This window comes from Rhineura floridana, chromosome 9 (assembly GCF_030035675.1).
Source record: "Rhineura floridana isolate rRhiFlo1 chromosome 9, rRhiFlo1.hap2, whole genome shotgun sequence".
Lineage (NCBI taxonomy): Eukaryota > Metazoa > Chordata > Lepidosauria > Squamata > Rhineuridae > Rhineura > Rhineura floridana.
The window spans coordinates 45,369,300-45,382,406 of NC_084488.1; positions in this window are offsets into that span (position 1 = coordinate 45,369,300).

Below are 13,107 nucleotides of genomic sequence, written 5' to 3' on the forward strand. Positions count from 1 at the left end.
GGGGAGCCTGAGAGCTTTGAAGTTTCAGAATCCTCCCTGGACATTCTCACGCCTCCCCTTGTCCGAAGCTCAGAGCAAGAGGGAGGGCTGCCCACAGCAGAAAAGCGGCGAGACAGTTTACCAGGCAGTTTACCATCAGCCCCTCCCCTATCCCCCATACTGGAATCAGAAACTTCAGAAGAGGAGGGGCCGATGCTTCCCCCCTCACCGCGCACACGTAGACAGCTGAAAAGACAGGAGAGAAGGGGGGGAAGGCGGGCAAGGCGGGCAGTACCTGAGGGGCAGTTAAGGAGGAGCGAAAGGTTGCGCGCCCATTTGGCCCCTTCTTAAAGAACAGGCGGGAAGCAGCCCCTTGCTCTGTCAACTTTCTCCCAATGCCGCAGGACGTGTATCCCTGTATTGCTTCATGAGAAGACGCAGTCTTTGCTTGGACATTACCCTAATAAAACATGAATTACTTACAACCTCTGGTCTGGTTCTTGAGTCTCATCCTGGGCCTGACAGCTTGACAGAGCCACCTAAATCACCCTCAACGCTCTCTTCACTTGACTGGGACAAGATGTCAAAGGGAGCAGCGGGGGGGACGAACCCCACTTCTGAGATGGAAGAAGTGAAACTCTTGAGGACTAAGGTAGCTGATTTGCAGACGGATGTTCAAGCCCTGCTAGCAGCAGTCAAGGCGCTGAAGACGGATAATCAAACCTTGAAGGCCACGATAGACCAGATGCGAACAGCCCCTCCAGCTGCCGCAGTAAAAGTTCCCATTGGACTGCCCCCAAAATACGCGGGACAAAGTGATCAGTTGGCAACCTTCATGGCTCAATGTGAGTTATATCTGGATGTCAGGCACACGGAATTTCCAGACGATGGGGCTAAAGTAGCCTTCATGATTAGCCTCCTGGAGGGAGAAGCTGCAAAATGGGTGACTCCGTATCTCGTGAGAAAGGATACTGTCTTAAGAAGGTACAGAGGATTTATACAGGAGATGACCGAGATGTTCCAAGACCCGCAAAGAGCTGAAACAGTAGCGCGGCAGCTAGGCGCTCTGAAGCAAGCTAAAGGGACGGTTTCCGAGTACACTAACGCTTTAAAATTCTGTCCCAGGAAACTGGTTACAATGACGCCACCCTGATGTTTATGTACCGGAGTGGATTAAATGTTGAAATCCTGGATGAGCTGGCCAGGACCTCCCCCCCCGCTGACCTACCAGGGCTCATCCAGCTATGCCTACAGATAGATCACCGGATGGAAGGGAGGCGCCTGGAAAGGAAGCAGGAGGTCCCGAGATACTCAGCCTCGGCATCCTGCAGCAAGACCCTTCCCGCTGCAGGGATGGCAGGTAATACAACTGAGGGACAGGGAGGGGCTAGGCCAAGACTGTCGGAAGAAGAAAAGGAAAGACGACGCCGGGAACGTTTATGCTTTTATTGTTCAAAGCCGGGCCATGTGGCCAGAGACTGTGGACTAAAAGGGGGGAAAGCCGAGCCGTCGGGAAACTAAAACACCCAGTCCACGTGCAAGCCGGTGGACTGGGGGCAGCGTTGTATAAAGGCCCCCCAACGATCCAACCTCCCTCAAAAGGGGTGTTGGTCTTGCCTATTCGGATTACAACTTCCAGAGGAGTGGTGTTTAACTCTACTGCCCTGCCTCAATTGACACTGGAGCCTTCACAAGTTTTATTGATGCAAAGCTAGTCAACCGTCATGGAATTTTCCGGTGGAAACTGGACGCTCCCCTAGCTGTGGAGACCATCGATGGGAGACCCCTGAAGTCAGGAGGGGTGACACAAGCCACGGAGGAAGTGAAACTTCAAATCCCTGGGCATGAAGAGTTCATTTCACTATACGTGTCAGATCTCTCGAACTTTGAGGTGATTCTAGGAATGCCCTGGCTAGCAAAGCATGAACCCAAAATAAGTTGGAAGGAGGTGGTGGTGTGGTTCACCTCACAGTATTGCCAGGAGAACTGTCAACCTGAAGGAATTAAGAATACCTTAGCGGGGGCAGTGCAAGAGATTGAGCAAGTGACCCTGCCGCCGAAGTATGAAGAATTCAAAGATGTGTTTGATGAAAAAGAGGCAGAGACTTTACCCCCCCACCGCCCTTACGACTGTGCGATTGATCTCGTGCCAGGAGCCAGCATCCCATTGGGGAGAATCTACTCTCTCACAGAGATTGAGAGGGAGGCCCTGAAGGAATTCCTGGATAAAAACCTGAGGCGAGGATTCATACGCCCCTCACAGTCCCCTGCTGGAGCGCCACTATTGTTTGTGAAAAAGAAGGGGGGGAACTCAGACCTTGTAACGACTACCGCGCATTGAACCAGATCACCATCCCTAACAGCTACCCGCTGCCCCTGATTTCAGAGCTGCTAGACCGACTGCGCTCCACAAAAGTCTTCACGAAGCTGGATTTGAGGGGAGCGTACAATCTGATCAGAATGAAGGAGGGAGATGAATGGAAAACAGGATTCTTGACCGCTTATGGTCAGTTTGAGTACCTGGTCATGCAGTTCGGGCTTTGTGGAAGTCCAGGAGTTTTTCAAAAGTTCATGAACGACGTGTTTAGAGACTTGTTGGACACGTATGTAATCTGTTACTTAGATGATATCCTGGTGTTCTCAAAGAACCAGGAAGACCACGACCAGCATGTGAAAACGGTGTTGAAGAGACTGAGAGAAAATCACCTGTATGCTAAGTTAGAGAAATGTGGATTTGACCTCAAGTCTCTAGACTTCCTTGGGTATCGAATCTCAGCAGAAGGCGTGGAGATGGACCCAGGGAAAGTAAGCTGTATATTGGACTGGGGCCAACCTGTCACCAAAAAGGATGTGCAATGGTTTTTAGGGTTTGCCAATTATTACAGAAAGTTCATTCCAGGGTTTTCCAAATTAACAGCTCCTCTGACTGACTGTTTAAGGGGGAAGAAGAAGTTTCAATGGACAGAGAACGCCACCGAGGCCTTTGAGGAGCTGAAGAGAAGGTTTGCTACTGAGCCCATTCTGCGCTTTGCTGATCCGAACTGCCCTTTCATTGTGGAAGCAGATGCTTCGGATTTTGCCATCGGGGGGGTCCTTCTGCAATTAGACCAAGAAGGGAAGGAGCTGCACCCCTGCACGTACTTCTCTCGGAAGTTAAAGCCTGCAGAGAATAACTACACGGTATGGGAGAAGGAAGTACTGGCCATCAAGGATTCTTTTGAAAACTGGAGACAATACCTATAGGGGGCCTCTCATCAGATTGAAGTGTGCTCCAACCACAAGAATCTGGAAAGCCTCCAAACAGCCAGAAAGCTGAACCAGTGACAGGCAAGATGGTCCCAGTTTTTCACTAGGTTTAACTTCAAGATTACTTACCATGCCCAAGCCAAAAACCAGAGAGCGGATGCCTTATCCAGACAGACACAATACAAAGAAAGTGAATCCGAGGACCAGCCTCAGTACGTGATTCCGCCAGAGAAATTAACATTGGGGGCATGCCAGCCCTCATGGGAAGAGGAACTCAAAAAGGCGCAACAAGAAGATGCGGACATGCTAAAATATCGGCAGGAGACGGGACAAGGTCAAGACTCAGAAGTAACCTTTCACTGGAGAAATGAACTGTTATGGTTCAAAACAGCCAGATATGTGCCAGAAGGGGAATTAAGACTCAGAATCCTACGCCAGTGCCATGATTCCATCACAGCGGGGCACTTTGGGATTTACAAGACCATTCAGAACATGGCCAAGGACTTCTGGTGGCCTAAAATGCGTCGGGATATTGAGAGCTATGTAAAGTCCTGCTCTGTCTGTCTGCGGACAAAAACACAAACAGGAAAACCAGCACGACTGTTACAACCATTACCTGTCCCACACGAACCCTGGAAGGACCTCTCCATGGATGTTATAACTGATCTACCCAAGTCCCAAGGAATGACAGCCATCTTAGTAGTGGTAGATCTACTTACCAAAATGGCGCACTTTCTTCCTTACACCTGGCCTTAGAGGCTAAAGAAACGGCCAAGTTATTCATAAAAGAAGTCTACCGGCTGCATGGATTGCCAAACAGCGTAGTCTCAGACCGAGGAACTCAGTTCACAGCCAAATTTTGGAGAGCAATGTGGAAACAGTTGCAGACAGAACTAAAACTCTCCTCCGCCCATCACCCCCAGACAGATGGGCAGACGGAACGCTTGAACGCCGTTTTGGAAAGATATTTACGAAGCTATGTGTCCTATCAACAGGCTGACTGGGTAGCATATTTGCATTTTGCAGAGTTCGCCTATAACAATTCTCTGCACTCCAGCACTCAACAAACCCCGTTCTTCGCTAATTATGGATTCCATCCTAAAGTCTTTCCAAGCAGCTCAGAAGGAATGCTGGTACCGGCAGCTGAGGACTTCCTTAAAGAATTGCAAGCGGTGCAACAGACACTGAAACAGCAGTTAAACGAAGCCAAAACGGAATACAAGCGAGTTGCTGACCTGCACAGGAAGGAGGGCCCCCCTCTTCAACCGGGAGACCAGGTATGGCTGTCCACCCGCTTCCTCCAGATGCCGGGCAAATGTAGAAAATTACAAGACAAGAGGGTGGGTCCTTTCGAAATAGAAACTCAAATCAATTCCGTGGCGTACCGACTGAAGCTACCTGACATGTTTAAAATACATCCTGTGTTTCATCGATCCCTCTTAACAAAAGCCGCCCCTCCCAGTGAGTTGCTGCCGGAGGAGCCTCCCGGAGCTCCACTCCTGGTAAATGAGCAGCTTGAGTTTGAAGTTGGGGAAATCTTAGATTCCAGGATCAGACGCCACAAGCTGCAGTACTTGATTCACTGGAAAGGCTATGGAGTGGCTGACAGATCATGGGAAGATGCAGCTGATGTGCATGCTCCAGATTTGGTAAAACTTTTCCATCAACATTTTCCCCACCGCCCCAAGCCAGACAGGGGGAGGGGGGCACAGCTTGGGAGGGGGGATGGTGTCGAGAGGCAGAGCTGGGGTCCCGGGGAGTTGGCAGAAGAAGATTCAGACGGATGGCAGAGGGGAGGGGGAGGAACTTCTCCTCTTTGGAGTGAAGACGAAACAGAGGAAATGCCAGTGATAGGGTCGCCTAGCAACGGGGAACCTGAGAGCTTTGAAGTTTCAGAATCCTCCCTGGACATTCTCACGCCTCCCCTTGTCCGTAGCTCAGAGCAAGAGGGAGGGCTGCCCACAGCAGAAAAGCGGCAAGACAGTTTACCAGGCAGTTTACCATCAGCCCCTCCCCTATCCCCCATACTGGAATCGGAAACTTCAGAAGAGGAGGGGCCGATGCTTCCCCCGTCACTGCGCACACGTAGACAGCTGAAAAGACAAGAGAGAAGGGGGGAAGGCGGGCAGTACCTGAGGAGCAGTTAAGGAGGAGCGAAAGGTTGCGCACCCGTTTGGCCCCTTCTTAAAGAACAGGCGGGAAGCAGCCCCTTGCTCTGTCAACTTTCTCCCAATGCCGCAGGACCTGTATCCCTGTATTGCTTCATGAGAAGACGCAGTCTTTGCTTGGACATTACCCCAATAAAACACGAATTACTTACAACCTCTGGTCTGGTTCCTGAGTCTCATCCTGGGCCTGACAATCTGGGAGGTAAGAAATGGGATCCTGTGTAAGTTTTCTGGGAATGGATTGATCATTTGCATGCTTATTGAGTTCAATGGGATTTACTTCCCTGCAATCATGCTTAGGATAGGTGAAACTGACCACAGAGGATGAGAGGAGGAAACACAGAGGGGGGACTGGGATGGGAGCAGGCAGGATGGGGAGAAGAGAAGGACAGGTTTTATCATTTGCATGTTTATTGAATTCAGTGTGATTTACTCCCGTGCAATCATTCTTAGGATAGGTAAAACTGACCAGGGGGACAGGGAGAGAGGGAGGGCTGGAGTGGGCAGGGGAGGAGGAAGAAGGAAGAGGAGAGGAGGAAGGGAGAGGAGAGGAGAAGGAGGGGAAAAGCAGGTCTGATCATTTGCATGCTTACTGAGTTCAATGGGATTTACTCCTATGCAATCATGGTTAGGATAGGAAAAACTGACCATGGAGGAGGAGGGGGAGGAGGAGGAACCATATTACAGGGGGCAAAGGAAGGGGGAGGGGAGGGCAGGATTGATCATTTGCAGGCTTATACAGTTCAATGGTATTTACTTCCGTGCAATCATGCTTAAGATAGGTAAAACTGACCATGGGGAGGAGGGAGGGGAGGGGGAGGAGGGGGAAGGGGAAGGAGGGAATTGGAAGGGGCTGGGGATGGGGAGGGAAGGGCAAAGGAAGAGGGAGGGAAGAGACAAGAGGGAGGAAATAGGAGGGAGGAGAAGGGATGGTGGGTTTGATTGTTTGAATACTTTTTGAGTTCAATGGGATTTATTTCTGTACAACCATGTTTGAAAATGAAAATGGACTGCCTTCAAGTCAATCCTGACATATTGACCCTATGAATAGGGTTTTCATGGTAAACAGCATTCAGAGGTGGTTTTACCATTGCCTTCCTCTGAGGCTGAGAGGCAGTGACTGGCCCAAGGTCGCCCAGTGAGCTTCATGGCTGTGTGGGGTTTCGAACCCTGGTCTCCCAGGTCATAGTCCAACACTAACCTAGGGATGGGGCAGGGAGGGGAAGGGGAGGAGATTGGGTGGGTGGGTACCGGGCAGAAGGGAAGCCCCTTTCCTTTATTTATTTATTATTTGATTTATATCCCGCCCTTCATCCCAGCAGTAGCCCAGGGCAGCAAACAGAAACAATAATTTTTTTAAAAAAAAGCTTTAAAAACATCTTTTCTTAAAAAAGGGTTAAAAACATTATTAAAGAAAACATTAAAAGCAATTCTAACACAGACGCAGACTGGGATAGGTCTCAATTTAAAAGGCTCATTAAAAGAGGAAAAGTCTTCAAAAGGCGCCAAAAAGATAGCAGAGAACAAAAGGAAAACATTATGAATAGTATCATTGCTTTTCAGCGTTTCCCTCATCTTTTTATTCTATAGCAGACACATCTAGCCTCCCACCAAATTTAAACCAAAGCTTTTCCTGGCCACATCCACACCAGGCCTTTATTTCACTTTGGACAGTCATGGCTTCTCTCAAAGAATCCTGGGAAGTGTAGTTAGTGAAGGGTTCTGAGAGTTGCTAGGAGACGCCCTGTTCCCCTCATAGACCTTCAATCAGAGTGGCTGACTTTTAAACCAGTGAGGCCACTGAAGCTCTGTCAGTGGAACAGCAGTCTCCTCTCAGCACCCTTCACAAACTACACTTCCTAGGATTTTCTGAGGGAAGCCATGACTGTCTCAAGTGAAATCAAAGTCTGGTGTGCGTGTGGCCCCCTGATTAGGCAAGCCAAGCAGCTGTGAGTCTGGCTTTTAGAACACTGACTGTTGGTTCTTACTGAGCATGCCCCAAGTTATCATAGGGTGCCAGCCAAAATGTCTTAAATTAATTAAAAATCAACCAGGCATTTTTTTTTAACTTTTAAACTGCAGAAGATGAAGGTCAAAGTATGGGGCAAGGTCAGTATTAGGATTACAGGTACTCTGTAAACATGGCTGATTTTTAATGAATTTCAACAGATTATGAGAACTCTCAGATCAGCCTTGACTAAAAACGATCCAATCTGCATCCCGGTTGCTACTTCTTTCTTGGAAAATTGCAGGGTGGAAGTCCAAAGTTGCAGATCCCTCCTTTCTGGATTATGTAAGCAAGCATTATATTGTTTTCCTCCAGGAGACCTGGGCTACAGAGCCATTTGAACTGAACGGTTTCTCTGTTTATTCGCTGGTGGCAAAGGTGGCTGCCCCAAAGCTGGCTTGAGTGTGATGGTCACTACAAATCTTAGAACCAGTGTTGTCAGACCAGACTCTCTGCCAGGGCTAGCCATGTCGTTAGTCCTCAAGTTCAATTGGGCTTGCCTATTATTAATAAATGTTTACCTCCCTCCAAATCGCCAAAAAAGGTGAGTGAATAACACCTGCCAAGAACTAGAGGCCTACATAGCCGAGCTGACAACACTATACCCAGAAGTGGCGGTGGTGATAGCAGGCGACTTCAATGCTAGGATAGGCCCTAATGATGGGGCTTTATACGCCCATGTTCCCCCTGCCCCAGATGAGACCCATATCTTACCAGTTCATCGGTCTAAAGATCCTGGGTTCAACTATCAATCAATTAATCAATCTCTTCTTAGCCTCTGGACTCTCGATTCTCTCTGACTGTTTTGTGTATTGCCATAAAAATTGACAGGGTTGTTAAGCAAGCGTTTCTGAGTTCAGTACTATACTTTTGTAAGGTTTTGTTTTGAAATGAGCTCATGGGAAGCATCAGAATGTCATGGGGGTATTTTCAATTTAACATTGTGGAATGTGAAAAATCCACGCTGGCTATAGTATGCAGCCTCTCTCGTGGCTGTATAATTAAAGCTTCCATAAACTGCTCAAGGAGAAATTGCAGGGAGAGGCTTGATGCACCACTAGGGAAGAGAAATCTATATATTTGGAGAGAAGAAACTACATTGATGCAAAGAAGGAATAATAATAGTTAAAAGTAGGGCCTGAAACAAAATGTTATAGTGTGGAATCCTCCTGTTCAGAATTCCAGATACACACCCCCTTCCCCAGTTTTCCATTCTCCCTTCCAAAAGATAGTCAGGATTTGAGGCCCACTGAAATCTTCACTGGGCAGTTTTTTGGGGTGGATTTGCATTTTAGCCCCCCCCCGGGCACTGTACATCATCATCATCAACAACAAAAATATGATAAACATCATCCAACATAAAATAATAGCAACTAAAAAACAACAGCTAAAAAACCAAAAAGCAAATTGAAAATAGAGGTAACTCCTTTAAAATGTCTGGGCAAACAAGGAAGTCTTAACCTAGTCCTGGAATTTTCATTATTTGCTATCTGACTGATTCTTCTCCTATATTTAACAATTCTAGTATAAAATTTCTTCCTAATATTTTTGTCACTCACTATTAAGATCTTCCCCCTGCAAATCATTTGCACCAAAAACACTAGCATGTTACTGTCAAGATAATGTTGCAGCTGTTTCCTTACCAATCATTGGCTGCCTCTTCTTGCAAACATGTTGTTTAATGTGAATTCATCTTTATCTAGTTTTCCTTAACATTGCAGTGATTAACAGTCACCTAGAGACAGTTTAATTTAGCACAGAGTCCAAAGTTTAACTGAATTAAACACACATGAAGACAGAGTTAAATTTACAATTGTAAGGCAGACCACAAGGAGAATACTCCAAAATCTGGATTTCTCTAGTCATTAAACACATTTAACCAGAAGCATTTAATTTTTAAATAACCCAAGACAAAGCACTCCCATGTTTTTTATCATTTAATCTATGTTTTCCATTCCAATATCTTGTGTACAGGATTGCAGCCTCATCATAAAAATTAGCAATATAATTTTCTGGAATACTGCTTGAAGCTATTTTAACTTCAGTTATAATGTTCAATATAATTTTCTGGAATACTGTTCAAACCTATATTGACTTTAGAAGTGGCAGTCTTTCTTAAATATGTATTATTTATTTAAAAATGTTGTTACCTGCTCTTTATTTTTGGAAAGAAGTGGTGGTAAGGTCCCTCTTGAAGAGGCCCTACTTGGATCAAGAGGTTTTAGTAAATGATCATCCAGTCTCTAATATTCCCTTTTGAGGCAAGGAGATTGAGAGGGTGATGGCAAGCGACCTAGAGCTATGCCTGGAGGAAGCAGATTATCTAGACTAGACCCATTTCAATCTGACTTCAGGCCCAGTTTTGGCACTAAAACAGCCTTGGTTGTCCTGATTGATGACCTCTGTTGGGAGAGAGATGGGGAGAATGCAACCCTGTTGATACTCCTCCATCTCTCTGCAGCTTTTAACACCATTGACCATGGTGTCCTTCTGGAATGATTCATAGGGATTGGAGTTGGAAGCACTGTATTACAGTGGCTCCACTCCTACCTGCAGGATTGTCACCATAAATTAGTATTAGGAGATTGTTGCTCACCCCCAGGGCTTTGGGGCTGTGAGGTCCCGCAAGTGTCCAATTCTATCTCCTATGCTATTTAATATCTATGTGAAACCTTTGCAAGCTGCCATCCAGGGTTTTGGAGCACAGTGCCATCAGTATGCTGATACAATGCAGCTCTATCTCTCCATTGCAACTGAAATAGGAGAGGCTGTGAAGGTGTTGGACTGGTGTCTGGACATAGTGAAGGGCTGGATGAGGGCTAATAAACTGAGGCTAAATTCAGGTAAGATAGAAGTGTTGAGGATGGGTGCTTCCCATGTCTGAAAATTAGGTGCACAACCTGTCCTGAAATAGGTTTGTAGCCTAGAAGTACTCCTGGATTCCAACTTGTCACTGGAGTCTTCTGTGGGTAGGAATACTTACGACCAGCTTAGGCTGGTGTGCTATGGTTTTTCCCTGGATCTGGATAGCCTAACCTCAATTTGTCCATGCTCCAGAGGTTTCCTGCTTGAACTATTTTAATGCACTCTATGTGGAGCTGTAAGTCCCTGAGTTCCCAGGGAAGAGATATTCATTATTAAACCACTCTGACAATTGTAGTTCTATGAGGAGAATAGGGGTCTCCTGACAACTCTCAGCACTCTTAACAACCTGCCATTCCTAGGGTTCTTTGAGGGAAGCCATGACTTTTTAAAATGGCATTATACAATTTTAAATGTATATGGCAAATGGGGTGCAGCTGGGTGAATTAGTTCAGTTGTCTGTATTTTCTCCTTGCTTTCTCATTTCAGTGAAATATTTAGAAGTTGGAATGCATTTTGCAGATTTAACTTATTTTTCTTGATGTAAATTTGACTTTCCTGGTTGGTCATAGACGTGTATAATAAATGTATGAGGTTGATACAGTTGTCACCCCACAATCAGAAATGAGGGCGTGGCATTTCTAGAGTGATTTATTTATTTATTTATGCATTCTGGGGGGCAGGGAGGGAAGAATACATTTAACCTGGAGAAGCTTTCTTCTGAAATACGCAAGAAAGAAATAATTTCTTTGAAACACATCCATTTGGCAGGGGGAGGGAACTGCCAACTTCAAAATTTGGTGCTGGTGGTTGGGAGCAGAGAGTAGGGCTGGCTAAGCACAGATTCTGAAAATATTGAAGGAAGCCACGGGCTGAGAGAGGAAGACTGGAAAGAGTAAGGTCCAAGCTGACTGCTTTCTCCAACCACATTAAAATATTAAACTAAATTTAAAACTGTATCCACAGTTGTGCCCAAAGTTCATGGATAGTGAAATTGGAGAGGGCTTTTTGCCAACTATCCTCCAGTGGAAGACTGAAATTCTCCAGCAGTTCTTGAGGAGCTTAAAAAAAAAATATCAAAAAATTGGCCAGAATTTATTTTATCTAACAATTATTTACCAAAAGATATATTTTTTTTATTATGGTACAAAAAAAAAAACACTCAAGGAAACCACATACAAAGATCGACACTTCTCCCCCTGCTCCCCCCCAAAAGATGATGGAGAAATTGAGGGATCCTATGCTGCTGTCCAGATATAATTTGCCCTTGTTTATTGTCCCTACGAACACTCCTGGTTAGAATGGACACATTTTGGACTTCATGTAGCTAATCTTTGCCAGATAATATTGCTATAAACACATCCAAGGTGAGGTGGTTTATGTGCAGCTCAATAAAGTGTGAAGCATTTTTTGAAATCTTCATGGATCATTGTGACTTTAGCCAACCCTACTGTGTAATTCATGAATTTCCTGATTAATACGCACATTATCCACTGCTGTACTGCTACCAGAGTTGTCAGCTCTCCTACTGACTTCTATAAAAACAGAGTTAAGTCAGTGCTGTGTGCTTTAGAAGATGATAAATGCCATGCTTTGCATGCTACTTACCTATTTATTCCTCTACAATAGAGGAATCCCATGGGTCAAGCAAGAGTCTTACTGCTGTATTCAGCAACAAAATGAATGGGCCACATATTTGTGAAACCAGAAGCCTACTGAGTGTAAGATTAATGATGTTCCTTATCACTGAATTAGTTAAGAGATAGAAAATGTTTTCTGCTACTGGTTTGCAATTAAAACTAACTATGAGTGTGTTTTGTTGAAATCAATGGTAGTTTTGTCATCAAGATCAACAGAATAAGCAACAGACCCCAGCATCATTACAATGTTAGCCAATAGGCTGATGTAAAAACTGTGGTTAAATGCGAAGTGATCGAATTATACTCTTGTAAAAGCACATGATGTGCAATGAAACCAACATAACGTACTAAAACAATATCATTCACACCCAAAGCAATAAACATGCCAAATCAACCATTGTATTTCATGAATAAGCTTAGTTACAAACAAGGAGAATGCAGCAAATCAATATGTTTCATTACTCAACACACAGAGAGACAACCCAATTCATTATGCACATAACTGAGAATGGCTCACATAAAGCCAATATACCATGTCCAGAGGATCTTTGTATTTTGCTGTCTGCAAACAAGATGTTCAACTATTGCAAGGCGGGCTGATGAGGCTGGTGTCTCAGAGAGGATGAAAATGCTTATCTGTTTTGAGAAAAGGTCTGCTATTTTTCCAGATTTGAAAAGCTGCTGCACTGGAAACTATTATTTCAGCTAAAGTAAAAATTAAAATGAGCAGATTGCTAAATGGGATATAAAAATGGTTTCATTCAGTTCGATAATAATGTATGAAGTCTGGAAGACGACTCTCTCTCTCTTTCTCTTTGTCTCTCGGTTACCTACAATTATTCTAAACAGCGCATGTCAAATATTTTAGATATTATTGAAAGCAGCTGTCATGAAAAATGTAAAAGGACTCTGAATATATTCAGTGTGGCCTTATTGTCTGAATGCCTGCATCTTTGTGCTTGCTGACAAAATTGCTAGCCTGTCAGCATGTAAAGGACAGATCATTCCATCTCTTTAGTGATGAAGTTTCAAATCCACAAAGCAGGAGCTATCTGCCCTTTGGGATGATTAGGATGCCTCAAACCTGACAGCTTGGGATAACAGCTTTCAAAATTCTGGAAATGAAATCCTACCTATGTCTAAGTGAACAAAAGGCAGGTGTGCACAAAACTGAAGTGGACAATGAGAAACATAGGGCTGTAGT